The sequence below is a fragment of the Thalassophryne amazonica genome, chromosome 18 (assembly GCF_902500255.1).
Source record: "Thalassophryne amazonica chromosome 18, fThaAma1.1, whole genome shotgun sequence".
NCBI classification, from domain to species: Eukaryota; Metazoa; Chordata; class Actinopteri; order Batrachoidiformes; family Batrachoididae; genus Thalassophryne; species Thalassophryne amazonica.
Window position 1 is genome coordinate 56,358,548 of NC_047120.1, and position 16,180 is coordinate 56,374,727.

Here is a 16,180-nt window from a genome sequence, read left to right on the forward strand (position 1 = left end):
AGGCATTTGTAATTACATCCACCAGGATGTAATAAAATCATCAGCGTTTATTTATTTTTCTGACTGTTAGCAGAATTACATCAAAACTACTGCATGGATTTTGACAAAATTTTCACCACCGATACATATTAGGCCAAGGAACAACTCATTATATTTTGGAGGTGATCCAGATCAAGTTTCACTTTATATAGGCTTTGAAGGATTACTATTAGCAGGATTACGTCAAAACTACCTCATGGATTTGGACAAAAGTTTCAACACAGATACATATTAAGCATGGAAGACTGTATTAAATTTTTGAGGTGATCCAGATCCAAATCCAGATTCTGGATCAAGCTTTCCCTTTATATAGGCTTTGAAAGATTACTTCAGAAGTACTTCACGGATTCTGACCAAATTTGCACTGATATATTTTAGGACATGGAAGACTCCACTGAATTTTGGAGGTGATCCGGATCTGGATTGACGGATGTCAGCAATCTCTGTAAATCTGCTCTTGTTATTACTATTATTAATGGATACAATCCTTAACACCCAGTGATATATTTTATAATAATATGATCCCATTAATATCTTTGAAAAATAGCATTGAGAGCTAATGCAAGCTCATAGAGGAGCTACTGTTTTGTTAAACGATTTGAACATAAAGTAAATGATTTCACCTCGCAGACCCTGCAGGAGCCCTGAAATCCGGCTAAAACAACAGATTTGGTGCATCTGCAGAGCTGCAATATTCGCATGCTCTAATAACTTCAGCTGCATCATCTAAAACGGATCAAGATGATAAAGTGGTGCAATAGCAACTTCTCCAAAACCTCAAATATTTCATTTCTCAATTATACCTTTTCCTCTGCTGTAACATAGTTAACAACATATTATGTCGGATTTTTTTTCCCCCTTCCCTACCTTCGCGCCATGTTGGATATGATACCGTGTTGATTAAAATGTCATGAAAATAGAAACTTCAAAGGCGGCGATGCTGCACTTTGCCTTCTGTTTCCCCACAACAACAAAAAAAAATGAAAGGAAGCACAGATGCCGGGTCAGAATGTTGGTATACATCTGCAGAACTGCGTGTACCACATAACATTTTCAAGGGCTTTTTTTTTTTTGTTCTTGTCTCAGAGTTCTGCAAGTAAAGACCTCAGGCCTGAAATGCAGAGAAAGCAGGCCACAGACACACAGAGATGAACACGGGTTTCAAGCTTTGAAGCGGATTCTATCACACATAAACAGCCATGTGACACATTCACTTACCTTCCACGTCCTTTGACAAAAAGGTGACACTGAGAGAAAAATCAGCGAGACACTAATAAAGGCTCTTAGACACGGCCAACACGGTGAGCACCACGTTGATGCCCGTCAGGCCCCATTAAAGTTCAACCACCTACCATGTAATGGGCTGTAACAGACAGGAAAACATGTTTGGAACTTTGCACTTCAACTTTATGGTGTTGCGCTTTCATAGATGTTGCACTAGAAGCACGGCCGAATTCTGGTTGAACAGAGCGACTGTGTCGGCATCATGAATGTTCCCCTCGTCGAGAAGGTACAAGCAGGTTTCACATTCACACATTTACTACAGAGACTGCACGTTGCTGGATCAGCTGGCACCATCACCTGTTTTTGTGGAACACCTCTGTGGAATTGTAGCTTAGATTTTAGATGGAGAAGGAAAAAAAGTGCCCAAGGCAGCAGTTTTCAAACTGAATAGTGGGCTTCTGTGTGGGAAGCACAGAGACACTGGAGGAGCGCTTATGACCCGGAAGAAAACTTAATCCAGCTATGCCTTTTTTTTTTTTTTTGGACCCACTTATTCCAGTTGGGGTCATGGGGGGTTGGAGTCTGTCCCAACAGTAAAAACGCAATGTGACTTGGAAATAAGTGAAATGAATCTCACGCCATCTCGCGGTCCATGATTTACGCAAGAGGTCAGTTTCAGCAGAGTTCCGGTTTAGGGAACAATGTAAACACACCTCGTGAAGTATGGACAGCAAGACAATATCGGGGCACAGCAGAAGTTCATCAGAGATGCTGCACCTCTTCTACAACCCCTGGCAAAAATTATGGAATCACTGGCCTCGGAGGATGTTCATTCTGTTGTTTAATTTTGGAGAAAAAAAGCAGAAAACAGACATGACACAAAACTAAAGTCATTTCAAATGGCAACTTTCTGGCTTTAAGAAACACTATAAGAAATCAAGAAAAAAAGATTGTGGCAGTCAGTAACGGTTACTTTTATAGACCAAGCAGAGGAAAAAAATATGGAATCACTCAATTCTGAGGAAAGAAATTATGGAATCACCCTGTACATTTCCATCCCCAAAACTAACACCTGCATCAAATCACATCTGCGCATTGACATTGACCCTATGTCATGAAATTGACCCTATGTGTCTTTTTGCAAGGAATGTTTTCACAGTTTTTGCTCTATGGCAAGATGCATTATCATCTTGAAAAATGATTTAATCATCCCCAAACATCAGAAAAGTGTCCAAAATATCAACGTAAACTTGTGCATTTATTGATGATGTAATGACAGCCATCTCCCCAGTGCCTTTACCTGACATGCAGCCCCATATCAACAATGACTGTGGAAATATACATGTTCTCTTCAGGCAGTCATCTTTATAAATCTCATTGGAACGGCACCAAACAAAAGTTCCAGCATCATCACCTTGCCCAATGCAGATTCGAGATTCATCACTGAATATGACTTTCATCCAGTCATCCACAGTCCACGATTGCTTTTCCTTAGCCCATTGTAACCTTGTTTTTTTTCTGTTTAGGTGTTAATGATGGCTTTCGTTTAGCTTTTCTGTATGTAAATCCCATTTCCTTAGGTGGTTTCTTACAGTTTGGTCACAGACGTTGACTCCAGTTTCCTCACATTCGTTCCTCATTTGTTTTGTTGTGCATTTTTGATTTTTGAGACATATTACTTTAAGTTTTCTGTCTTGACGCTTTGATGTCTTCCTTGGTCTACCAGTATGTTTGCCTTTAACAACCTTCCCATGTTGTTTGTATTTGGTCACAGCTGACTGTGAACAACCAACATCTTTTGCAACATTGTGTGATGATTTACCCTCTTTTAAGAGTTTGATAATCCTCCCCTTTGTTTCAATTGACATCTCTCGTGTTGGAGCCATGATTCATGTCAGTCCACTTGGTGCAACAGCTCTCCAAGGTGTGATCACTCCTTTTTAGATGTAGACTAACAAGCAGATGTGATTTGATGCAGGTCTTAGTTTTGGGGATGAAAATTTACAGGGTGATTCCATAATTTATTCCTCAGAATTGAGTGATTCCATATTTTTTTCCTCTGCTTGGTCTAAAAAAGTAACCGTTACTGACTGCCACAATCTTTTTTTCTTGATTTCTTATAGTGTTTCTTAAAGCCAGAAAGTTGCCATTTGAAATGACTTTAGTTTTGTGTCATGTCTGTGATCTGCTTTTTTTCTACAAAATTAAACAACAGAATGAACATCCTCCGAGGCCGGTGATTCCATAATTTTTGCCAGGGGTTGTAGATAACCCTCTCAACTTGGGAGAATGAGAATCGCTTGTGAACTCACTCAATCGATGCCATCCACATCCTCGCTAGCTATTGTTTACATGGCCTTGAAACACCGGAACTCTCCTGGCGCTGCGGTGCATTCTCCGAAGCACAGGGGGCCACCAGGGGGATTATGGGAAACGTTAAAGCAGTGAATGTGGGAAAAGTAAATACCTAGGAATGCTGTGATTGGGGGCCGTAACCATGGTTTGACCTATGGGTGGTATTGGCAGGGACTTTCTGTGTCCAATTTGAACCCTAGCACCAGAGGTGGGACAAAGTCACTGTCAGGTCATTCTCAAGTCATCAATCTGCAAGTCCCAAGTCAGCTTGCAAACAATTGATGATCATTATGACTTGAGACTTGCTGATTCATGACTTAAGAGTGACTTCATCCCACCTCTGCCTAGCACCACCCATCCCAAATAAAGTGGTACAACCAAATGTTTGAGGGGGTTGAAATATCTAAATATCCTTCTTTCGTAGAATTCTGAATATTACAATAAAAAGTAAGTCCCTTTGGCTGTTCTGTTGTTTTCACTCAGGTCACAACAGCAAATCCAAGGTGGATCTGCATGTTGATTTGGCACAAGTTTTATGCTGGATGCCCTTCCTGATGCAACTCCAAATTACATGGAGAAATGTGGCACTGAAACCAAGAGTACTAACCACTTGGCCACCACCCCTGCAATTATGAATATTACAAACTACTATGTATATTTATGCATGGAAGAATTTTGGAATGCTATTTCAGACACCTGTAGAGGTGGACTGTACTGTTTCCTTATGCTATTTGAATGTCTCGTCCCAGTACTTGATGCAAGCAAAAGGATATTGTAGAAGGTTAATGGAAGGACCTAGCTAGCTTGTTGACTACACTTTCCATTCCATTCACCTTAAGGAGTTCTGAATTATATTGTATAAATTACCAGTGTTTTCTTTATTTATTGTTTATTTGATGAGGACAATGCACATTAATGAACACTTTGTACATTTTCATGCCTTAGTGTAAATATGCCAGATTTAGCTAAAAGTTACTTTATTAGTTAATTTATATGGTTACTTTATACAGTTACTTCATTAGCAGCTGCTGAATGCTACTAATAAGCTAACTAGCAATCTAACTTGTTTTTTTTTAAGACTGATTATTCAGAAAAGTAACAAGGTACCAACACGTTGTCCACAGCTGCTAATGAAGTAACTGTATAAAATAACTGTATAAAGTAACTTTTCAAAGTTACTGTGGCAACACTGATGTTTACAGATGAATGCTGACATCAGCTACTTTCTAACCTTTAACTTAAGATACAATTTAAGTAGCATTAGCTAGCTAAAGATAAGGCTTGCCCTGCCCAATGTTGGCTAATGTAATATTAACTAGCTAATGCTAGGAAAAGCCCCCTGATTGTCATTGTACAATTCGCACTCTGGGTTATGATGCAAAACTCAAAGTTCACTTCAATTATATTTGAATCTGAGCCTGAAATTGTGTTTTTTAGACTGCATGACAATGTCTTCTGAAGCAGTCATCACTGTAATGTTCTAGATCCTCCAATTTGAGGTCCAAAGTGTGAGACAAAGTTGTGTATCACAGGAACTGTTTTGTATGAATTACTTTTTAAAATCCTTTGTTTGTATGTATGTTTGGGGTTTCATGGTAGACATCATTAGGTTCCAAAAGTCTGTGTATGGAGAATCTCGTCCACCGCAGTCATTTCCATAAGTATTTGGATGGTGGCACAATTACTGTAATTTTGCCTCTGTACACGACCACAAAGGAGCTGAAATGAAATATTCAACATGTCAATATAATGTAAACTGTGAGCTTTAATTCAAGGGATTTAACAAAAATATTCCATTAATAATTTAGTAATTACGGCCATTATATATTGCCTCCATTTTCAGAGTCTATAAGTAATTAGACAAATTGAATTTAAGGATTTTTTTTATTACATATCATCACTTTTACAGCCAGTTTCCTTCAGATAAGTTTGCGAATGGGATACATGTGCACTAAGAAATACAAAAAGTATGACACTAACAGTAGGAAAACTGGTGTATCCATTTCTCAAAATTGAGTGACTCTGCAAGAAAGAGACTAGTGAGGAAAGCCAACAAGACACCCAGACAATTCTGAGTTATATACATTTGCAGCTGTGATTGGAAAAATGTGAGCATCGTGCAGCTTTGCTCGTCCAGTCACAGTTTCATGGTAGAGTGGAATAGGATTCTTTCTTGCATTTTGTTAAAAAGAAGAAATTTTAGCAAGAGTTTGCCAGAAACATGGATCCATCAGATACCATCTGCCTGAAGGAGTTCATCTCTAATGACTGAGATCCTGGAGGACTTTCCTTCAAATCTTGGCTCAAGTGTACCATATGCCTTCTGGCAAACATATAGCTGAAATTTTACATCTTTTAAACAAAATCCTTCTCTCTGCCACTCCACCATGAAGCTGAGTAACTGGTGATGCAACAGACAAAAAGATACCCAATCACCACTGAATAAAAAGGACTTGGAAAACAGGGAAGACCTCTTGTAAACCTTCCCTTTCATACTTGCAGATATTCTTCTGTTCCAAATCACTCCTGACACCTTTCTACACCCACTTCTTCACCTCTCTACCACACTCTTCATTGCTTTGGATAGTTGCCTTGTTCCTAGTGACTTTCATTTCCCTGCTCTCCAGACCATATCTCCACCTGTCCAGGTTTGTCTCAACCTGGTCTCTACTTTCACTACAAATCACAATGTCATCTGCAAACATCATAGTCCATGAAGACTCCTGTCGGATCTCGTCTGCCAACCTGTCCATTACCATTGCAAACAAGAAAGGGCTTAGAGCTGATCCTTGATGTAATCCCACGTCCACTTCAAATGTATCTGTCATTCTTACTGCCCGTCTCATTGCTGTCACACAGTCCTTGTACATATCCTGCACCACCCTAACATACTTTTTGCCACTCCAGAATTCCTCATACAATACCAGAACTCTTCTCTTGGCATCCTGTCATAAGCTTTCTCTAAATCCACAAACACACAATGCAACTGATGGCCTTCCCTATACTTCTCCATCAGCACTCTTAGAGCAAACATTGCAATTGTCATGCTCTTTTTTGGCATGAAACCATATTGCTCTGACAGATCTTCCCGTCTTTTCTAAACTTAGCTTCCACTACTCTTTCCCATAACTTCATGCTGTGGCTGATCAGCTTAATGCCTCTGTAGTTACTGCAGCTCTGCACATCACCCTTGTTTGTAAAATTGTAACTAGTGCACTTCTTCTCCATTCATAAGGCATCCTCTCACTTTCCAAAATTATATTAAACAATCCGGTTAAAAACTCCACTGTTGTCTCTCTTAAACATTTTCATGCCTCCCCTGGAATGCCATCTGGACCAACTGCTTTTCCACTTATCTTTTTCATATTGGCGCTTCCTGGGTCTCTCTCTCTCTCTCTCTCAAAGTACTTCCTTCGCCTTCTCAGCACATGTCCCTTGCTTGTCAGCACATTACCATTTGCATCCTTTATCACCCGAACCTGCCATCCTTTCCAGCTCCATTCCTTTGTCTGGCCAGTTGAAAGAAATTAAGAAGTTCTTTTTTTCCTCCTTAGTGTTCAACTTCTTGTACAACTTGCTATGCCCTTTCCTTGGCCTTTTCCACTTCTCTTTTCACCTTAAGCTCCATCTCCTTTTACTCCTATTTACTTTAATCATTTTTCAAACTATCCCAGTTCTTTTTCACCAACCTCTTTCTCCTTACACTTTCCTGAACGTTCCACCACCAAGTCTCTTTGTCTTCCTTCCTCTGTCCAGATATCACATCCAGTACCTCCCTAGTCATCTTCCTCACCACATCTGCAGTACTTTTCCAGGTGTTCAAAGTGACTTTGCCTTCTTTGTGAATTGCACACAACAGTCCTCCTTCTTCATCTTCCACACCCTGATACTTGGTTCAGCTCTCTCTTTCTCTTCTTCACCTACAAACCACCATCTGATGTTGTCTAGCTACTCTCTGCTTTGCCACCACCTCACCGTACAACCTCCAATTTCTTGTTGGTTGCCTGTCCAACATAGAATGTAGTCCACCTATGTGCACTGTCCTCCACTCTTATACATCACCCTGTGGTCATTCTTTTCCTTCAAATAAGTATTCAAGAGAACCACTTCTATCCTTTTGCAAAATCCACCACCATCTGCCCTTCCACACTCCTCTCCTTGATACCTTACCTGCCCATTACTTCCTCACCGCCTCTGTTCTCTTCACCAACATACCCATTAAAGTCCGCTCCAATCACCACTCTAACGAGCCTCTAATACTTGAAAAGGTGGCTTTAAGTGACACCATCGGACTACAACTCCTGTTTTCATGAAGCAGCTTTACATACTTTGTAGTCGAATTGATGTGCTGCGTTAGTGTGACTGAATCATCCAGTCATTTGTTGTTATAACGTTGCCATCTCATAATGTTGTTATAGTTCGCTGGCTTCTGTTTTTGTGGCTGATGGCAATCCTCCAGATCTGTCCTCTGGGGGAAATCTGACTGAATGTAATAATGAAAAGCCTGCAGAGTCAGGGGAAACAGTTCTTCTGTTGCATTCCATCTTAATGAGCACAACAATGAAACACATCCACAAACAACAATTATGGTACAGTAATAATCAGATCTGATGATAAACTTTAAGTTATTTGTTGATGCAGGTTATGAAATATATTGTGAATGCATCCTCTCCTGCACAGACTGCGTATATATTAGTTTGTGGTACCTCTGTACAACTGTAGCCAGCTTTAATACTCCTGTGGGAATGCATTTCACTTTTTTTTTTCATAGATGCTGCAGCAGCTTGCAGGTAATACAGCCTAATTTTATTCCTGCACAGCCGTTACCTGCCACTGGGTATACTCTCTCAGTACATCTCCATTCCAAACCTGCAGAATTACAGAACCACATCACATTGTCACATGTACCACATCATATAGCGATACCTACTTTCCCCGCAGAGATCGGAGTGGACGGAACAGGAACAGGGACAGAGAAAAATCCCAGCAGGAGACAGGAGAGGAGAGGATTAGTGAGGCAGTGATGGAGGAAATGTTCTGAATCAGAGAGACACACATTTCCCCTGACAGTTGCACCATTAGGCCCATTTTAGTGTATTTCATGCCTTTGATTTGAACACTCAGTAGTTTCATAATCACATTCCCGTTTGGCATTACACACACATTCTAATCACTCGGTCCCTCTCTGGCACTGATAACGTCACCCTGCTTTCTGTGTCTTATTATGATCAATTGTTCTGAGCCTGCGAGGAGGCCATTAATCTTACTGCACCCACTCTGCTCTAAATTGGCCAGTTATTTTTTTTCCCCCTCCTGTTTTTCCAAATTAATCTCTCGGAGGCACACTTTTCCAATAGGAAAACATGGTTTTAACCCGCTACTGGTTGCAGTACATTGCACGATGTGAGCCAGGTTTTGGGTGGTTGTGCAAAGTTAATTATGTTGCATCTGCAGTGCTCTGAAAAGGTTTGTGAACCCTTGAGCTTTTTTGCATTCTATTTTTTTAAGAATTCTGGTTTCTTTATATTAAAATTTCAAAAAATGATGTCCATTAAATTCACAGTGAAAACTAAAGCTGCAACAATTAATTCATTATTAATGGTATTTTTTTAACATATACAAATTCTCTGATTTCAGCTTTTAAATGTGAATATTTTCTGGTTTCTTTACTTATTGTAGCCCCAGTGTAAACTAATCTCTACACCATGACATAAACGAAATATCAAAGTCTAAACAAGGGGATGCATAAGTCTTGACACCTTTTAAGTACAACTATGTTAATAATCACTTTTAAAGCAAGTTTTGTTTAGAAAAGTCAGGGAATGGACAGAGGAACATTTCCAAGTCACTGAATATGTCTTGGTCTTTTATATTACTGTTCTTCCATCAGAGGGCCTAGGGCTCTCCAAGCCAAATTCTGCCTGAAGAGGGGATGGGCTGATGCACGAGCATGGTCAATATCACATCGAAATTCCACTTTCAACAGAATGTCTAATTTCATCACAAATAACTCACCTGATTGTGTCCATTTTTTTTTGTTGCCATTTTCTTATTCATTAAATACATGTAATTAAATTTAATTTCAGGTGGGTTGTTGAACCAACTTTCTTCAAAAAAGCGAGTGGGCTGATGCTTGCCCATGGGCCCTCCGATGGGCAAACGGGGTAATTTTCATGCCACTTTTCATACAAGGCAACTAGGGGTATCACAATACATGTATTTGTATTGAATCGCACGGTACATATGTGAAGGTTCGGTATGCAGAACTTCACGTAGAATACTCGGTATGATACTGCACAGTATGATTATAGACATACGTGTATTTGTTTGCATACATCACTTAGTCAGAAAATGCTGCCAACTTATGACAAAAGTTGTTTTGTATGAATAAGTGTAAAATTTCCCAGATAGGAATTTAACTGAATAGTCACAATGATTTAACATCTGTACAGAGTGAAGTTTTATGAGGTGCCGTCATTTGCGTAAAAGTAAAACAAACTTAAATTGACTAAACTGTGAAGGCAGTCTGGCTCCACGTCACGTGACATAAAAACAAAACACAATAAATTTATCCCAACTGAGATGTCATGGAAGGAGTATGTTGGACATATATAAAATTTTGTGCATTACTTTTTAAACTTTTTTATGGCAGTCAAGTCCAAGACACATTCAGGGACTTGGAAATGTTCATGTATCCATCACCTGACTTTTCAATTTAAAAAAAGAGAGAGAGAAATCCGGGTCCAGCTTTACACATGCCATTGTTTTAATTATTATATTTTTATTTAATTCATGCCATGTGGTAGAGATTAGTTTTCACCTTGAGTTTACAGGATATAAGTACAAAGAAGAAGAATACAAAGAAGCCTGAATTTATTTATTCATTGACATATATAAAATTTTAAATGTGTAAAAACCAGCTAAACCAAGGCTACAAATCCCTGTTTGCACCAGAATAAAGTAGGTTAGAGTGTGTATGTGCGTGAGTTACTTCTCCGGGGTTCTTAGAGGGCTTCCGCCTTTGCATCAGCTGACACCATAAATACCGGGTGCAGGTAATGTTCTCAACAAGTCGCATCACATGAAGTCTGTGAAATGTGGGTGTTGATGAGCTCTTGCTTGTTCACCTTGCCACTTCAACACCTTTCCTCTTTGAGCTCTTTTAGTTCCATGAAATCTGTAAGTGTCTGAGTGCTGTTAATGGAGGTAGTTTTACATAAGCACCAGAGATGTTACCGGCATAAACGAGGCCCCAATTTGTGTTTGGATCCTTTGTAAAAGGAACACAGCAGGTCATAACTGCAAAACTGTGGTACAATATTGAGCATCACTTTTACAGCCAGTTTTATTTAGACAAGTCAAGGGCTGTGTTACAGTTTGGAGCTAGGAATTGAACAAGTAGATCCCCAATATGCAGGCCAGTCGAGACACGAATGGGGAGTTCCAAAACAGTGTTTAATTTACAAAAAAGGTTCAATATTCACAAAATGCAAGGAGGCAAAGGTCAGAACAAAAATACAATTCAGCACGCACTCTGGATGAGGTAATCCAAAAATTGCAAAACAGGTGAGGAAAAGGCTAAAACAAGATATTAATCGCAATCCAAAACTCTGGTTGAGCGGATCCAGGAAGTGAGGAAGCAAGGGAGAACTCGGACAGTCAATACAAAAAGGAGTGCAAAAATCCAGAACAGAGTTCATACAAAAACAGAGTACAAGGAAAGCCACTCTGGCTACTAGGGGAAGGTTTAAACAAAAAGATTAATCTCAATCCAAAGCTCTGGGTGAGAGGATCCAAGAAGTGCGGAAGCAAGGTTGAACTCAAACCATCAATACAAAAAGGAGTGGAAAATCCAGAACAGAGCTGATACAAAAACGGAGTAAAATTAAAGCCACATTGGCTACTTACTATGACTGGAACACTAGAAAACTGATAAGGCATGATACAAGATACAAACCATGGACTTCCCAAGGAACTAACACCAAAGTGACCTTAAATAACCAGCTGAGTTAATTTTACACAGGTGTACTGATAAAACAGCAAACACAAGTATTAACCAAAAGGGAACACAAGGGGCAACAGAGAACAGACTATCACAATCCATGGTGACTGGGACATGAGAATGATTAAACAACACATAAGGGGGCAGCAGAAAACAGACTGGAACATGTGAAAACCTCTAAGTGGAACAACAAATACTAAGAGAACTGAAGAACTAACAATAAAGAAGGTGGACTACAAATAAGAAATAAACAGAGACCAAAAACAGTAACAACATAACTAAACATACCAGACCACAAGGGGAACAGACCTGAACAAAAACTCCATAACAGATGGAAGCACAACAGGCTGGATAGAAGAACATTTTCAGATCACTGAATATGTCTTGGACTTTATTTCCATCAAGCATTGAGAAATGCAATCAGCATGGTACTGCATGGTAAATCTGGCTGGAGTAGGAAGTTCTTGATAGTTGCGTGAGTATGCAAGAAGGAGAAGAGTGAGGGAAGCCACCAAAACACTTATGACAACGCTGAAGGAGTTATGCTTCTACGGCTGTAACTGAGTGACATCTTTTTCTGTTGGATCACCAGTCACATATTCATGGTATAGTGGCACAGAGAAAAATTTTCATACAAGGAAATATAATAAAACTAGGCTTAAGTCTCGCATGTGTTTTCTGGAAAACTGCAGCTGAAATTTCACAGGTTTATACGAGTGAAGCCTTGTGCAGCGGCGCGACACTCGCTCATTGTACAGGGAGTCCCAAACAGGAATTGCCAAATTTTGACTCCACAGTGAAAAAGGAAATGTCAAATGTCAAACACTTCCTGGATCCACACTTCTTGGATTGACAGACGAGATCCCATGGAATCTCACTGGAACTCAGTGGCAAGTTCACACTGATACAGGAAGTGCCAAATTTTGAGTCCACAATGAAACAGGATATGTCAAATGTTGAACACTTCCTGCCATGGGTGGAGCTAGTGCAGAGGCCAGAGATGCGCTCTGCACTAGCTCCGCTCCCCTGAAATCTGATTGGACATAGATGATTGACATGTCACTGCACTACACATCTGGTTGAAAAGAACTGCATTTTGAAATCAGTGAATCACATTGACTGCTAGGTTCCTCCTGTACCACAAAAAGTTCTGATCCACCTTAGTAGAAGAAGAAAATGTTTGCCTCAGATTTGAACTGAACACATCGTTTGCACCATGGACTAATTATGGCACCAAAGTTATATTGGGGAGTAAACAACCGTATTTTATGCCAGAAATGAGGTCCAGGTTGTTATTTGGGGTTGCCTTATATATGCGTGTGTCTCCAGTGATTTTTAAACAAGCAGGCAGCTGTTGGCTGAATAACCTCTTAATTTTGCTGTCTGAAGGACTTAAATAACCTGGCGCATTTCACTTAAAAATACACATGCCACGGAGTGTTTCTTAACTGTACTACAAAGTATGCCATTTCAAATACAAATAAATAAATAAATCTAAAGTTATCTTCCTTAAACTCAAACTGAAAGCAAATGTCTACAACTTGATATAAAATAATTAAAAATATAAAATCCAGCTTCCTGATGAAGTGGTGTTGATGAGGATTTTCTTAAAAAGAAGACCTGAACGTTCCTCTACAATTTGCCAGAAAGTACATCTGAGATGCAAGATTTGATGTTTTGGTGAAAAAACATGTATTTCTTCATAACTGATGTAAATAAAGTCCAAGACATATTCAATGACTTGGAAATGTTCATGTTTCCATCCCCTGACTTGTCTGAAGAAAGCTGGCAATAAAACTGATTATTATTTACAGGTTTTATGAAGTTTTAGAGGTTTGTTTTAGAGACTTGCTTTGAGTTTGAGGAAGATAATTTTAGAAATTTTTATTCTTTATATTTTTTGTATTTCTTGTATTTGAAATGGCATAAACAAATTAAAATGTGTGAAATACCAAGTGTTTCAATACTTTGTCAGGGGATTAAAAGGACTGTAATTAGGGGGTCTGTGGGGTGGAGCCCCCCCAGAAGCTAAAAGGTAAAAAAAAAAGAAAAAGAAAAATGCTTAAAAACGTGGAGGGTCTGGGGGGCTGAAAGGTTTTAGCCATGCTCATGCTCCCAAGAACCATTTTACTGAAAAACGTCTGACGGACGTAAATGACATGGTTAGATGGTGAGGAGCTTCCAGGCTTGTGAGAGGCAAATAAAGAAAAATCCTTAAAAAGACAGGGGGTCAGAAGCTGAAAGGTTTTAGCCATGCTAATGCTCCCCCAAAGCATTTATACAAAAAAGTCTGAAGGACCTAAATGACATGGTGAGATGCTGAAGAGCTTCGGATGTTCATGTCCGTGCCATATACATATTAAGAAAGATCACCAGTGGTGACAAAATATTCAAACAGCATAATTTCTACTAACGCCTGTAACTTCTTCAGAGGTGTCTGAGTGTCTTGGTGGCTTCCCTCACTGGTCTCATTCTTGCATGATCACTCTGTTTTTGAGACTTGCCTGCTCCAGACACATTTGCCATATGATGCTATATTGTTTCTACGTCTTAATGAGTGACATAAACAAAGTCCAAGACATATACAGTGACTTGGAAATGTTGATGTATCCATCTCTTGACTCATCTCAAAAAACGTGGCTGTAAATTGATGTTTTGTATTCACAATATTTCTTATATTTATTTTGTCCAGTTATTTCTGGCTTCTGAAAATGTGACAGCCGTAATCTTTAAATGCACTGAAAAAAGAATCAATTTAAAAAGTTTCTGAATGAATTAAGTTGTTTGAACTTAAGTTAGTAAGTTAGAGCAACTCTAACTTACTAACTTAAGTTCAAACAACTTAATTCATTTAGATTGTACCAACTGAAACAATTCATTTAAGTTGGCTCAACTATTCTCTTTTTTCAGCGTCGTTAATGCGATATTTTTGTTAAACCCCTTGAATTATAGCTGACAGCTTACACTACAAGCACATCCTGCTGGTTTCTTTTCAACTCCATTGTGGTGGTGCACAGAGGAAAAATGGCTGATAAACCTCCTGTAGAGGTTTGAATGTTTCCACCATCACTGTCCAACGCACTAGTCCTCTCAGTTGAGCTCAACGTAAAAATAACTTTCCTGGCGCACATCAGCCACATGCAAATTAATGTAGGTAACAGCTGGATCTAATAAGGCTTGAAGTAAAACTCTAAGTTCCCACCAGTCTGTATTCATTCTGCCTCCGATGTGATTTACCGACGAGTTTTCTTTGAAGATCTTTTTCATTCTTTTCCATTCAAGTTTGCGGTATTCAAAACCTGCACCCATCTTCTCTCCATCCACCTCACCTACTTTCATGCTCACACATCTGGCTGCTAAACATAATTTCTTCTTTCCACTTGTGCCAAGAACTGCAAATCACATTTCACTGGATTAAGTCGCGCACACTCAAAGTTTTCATTCTAACACGCTGTTTGACTTTTGAGAAAATATTATAGTGCTTCTTTAACTACAGGCAAGTCACTGTTTGATTCATTTTAACAGAAAAAAGGAGAGAAAATTCAAGTCAGTACCTTTAATTGTGCAGTTCGGTCTCCTCACTGTATCCGCAGTGACCTTCTTGATAGATCGAAGTAAAGAATTGACCAGGATTACAAATGAGGGGGGAAAAAGTCCAGCTGATAAAAGATTTTAAAAAAGAAAAATTAGAAGGAGAAATCTGCCATTCTTTGTCAAAAATCACATATTCATTCCTTGTAGTCTGTGATGTGAATCACTGTGAGCCGGTTTGAGCTACTGTACTGTGCAGCCGCCTCTCGTTTTCATTTACACACATACCTTCACCCCTTTCTCTGTTTTCTCTCTCTCTCTCTCTCTCTCTCTCTCTCCCTCCCTCCCTCCCTCGCTCCACTCACTCTATTTTACCATCTTTCTCCAATATCATTCCCACTCATTCACTTGCTCTCTTTCTCTCCTACGAGAGCTGCTACATTGACCAGTCTCATTTCTTTTTGTTCATCTATTTGTTTTTTTCTCATCCATGCTCTCTTGGGGAGTTTTTTCCATGCAAGTGCTGTTTTTTGTTGGTTATGCTTCATTTTTCTTTATTACACTGTTTTCTCTCTTGCAGTTGCACCAAATTCCAGCCCCCTGTCTCTCTCTCTCTCACTCTCTCTTTTTTAGTTGCTCTATCAATCACATGCTCTCCCTCTGGTCCCATGGTGTGATTCCCTCCCCGTTGTTTCCATGTGTCATACTTGCAGTGAATAAATTCAGGACACTTCTCCATCCCCCTTTGTGTCTTTGATTTTGAGAGCTGACCAGAAAAATAAAACTGTTCAAGCTTCATCCATTTCAGTTTCACAGGAAATGAAGACAATTATAGAAGCAAAATGAAACAGAATGGTTTGCGTGAGGCCGGTCAGTCAGTCCCACACCAGTACTGCGTGAGGCGACGCTCTGGTTTCAAATAAGCTTGCGTCATCACATTGTGTGACTTTAAAAAGGTCAAATCATTCAAATTACAGCAAGTGCCATCCTAGCTGTCAGAACGCGGCCCCTGATCAGTTCCACACTTCT

The 16,180-nt window shown here is 39.5% G+C and overlaps 1 protein-coding gene across 1 annotated transcript in view; it reads right to left on the reverse strand.

The window, feature by feature from the left end:
• The window catches only part of LOC117530998 (SH3 and multiple ankyrin repeat domains protein 1-like), a 103,335-nt gene extending 88,043 nt beyond the window's left edge, over nucleotides 1–15,292 (reverse strand). Inside the window, exon 1 of the mRNA XM_034193991.1 lies at nucleotides 15,175–15,292. The gene's annotated coding sequence lies outside the window, so the exon portion shown is untranslated. The remainder of the gene's footprint in view (nucleotides 1–15,174) is intronic.
• Between the last annotated feature and the right edge of the window lie 888 nt (nucleotides 15,293–16,180).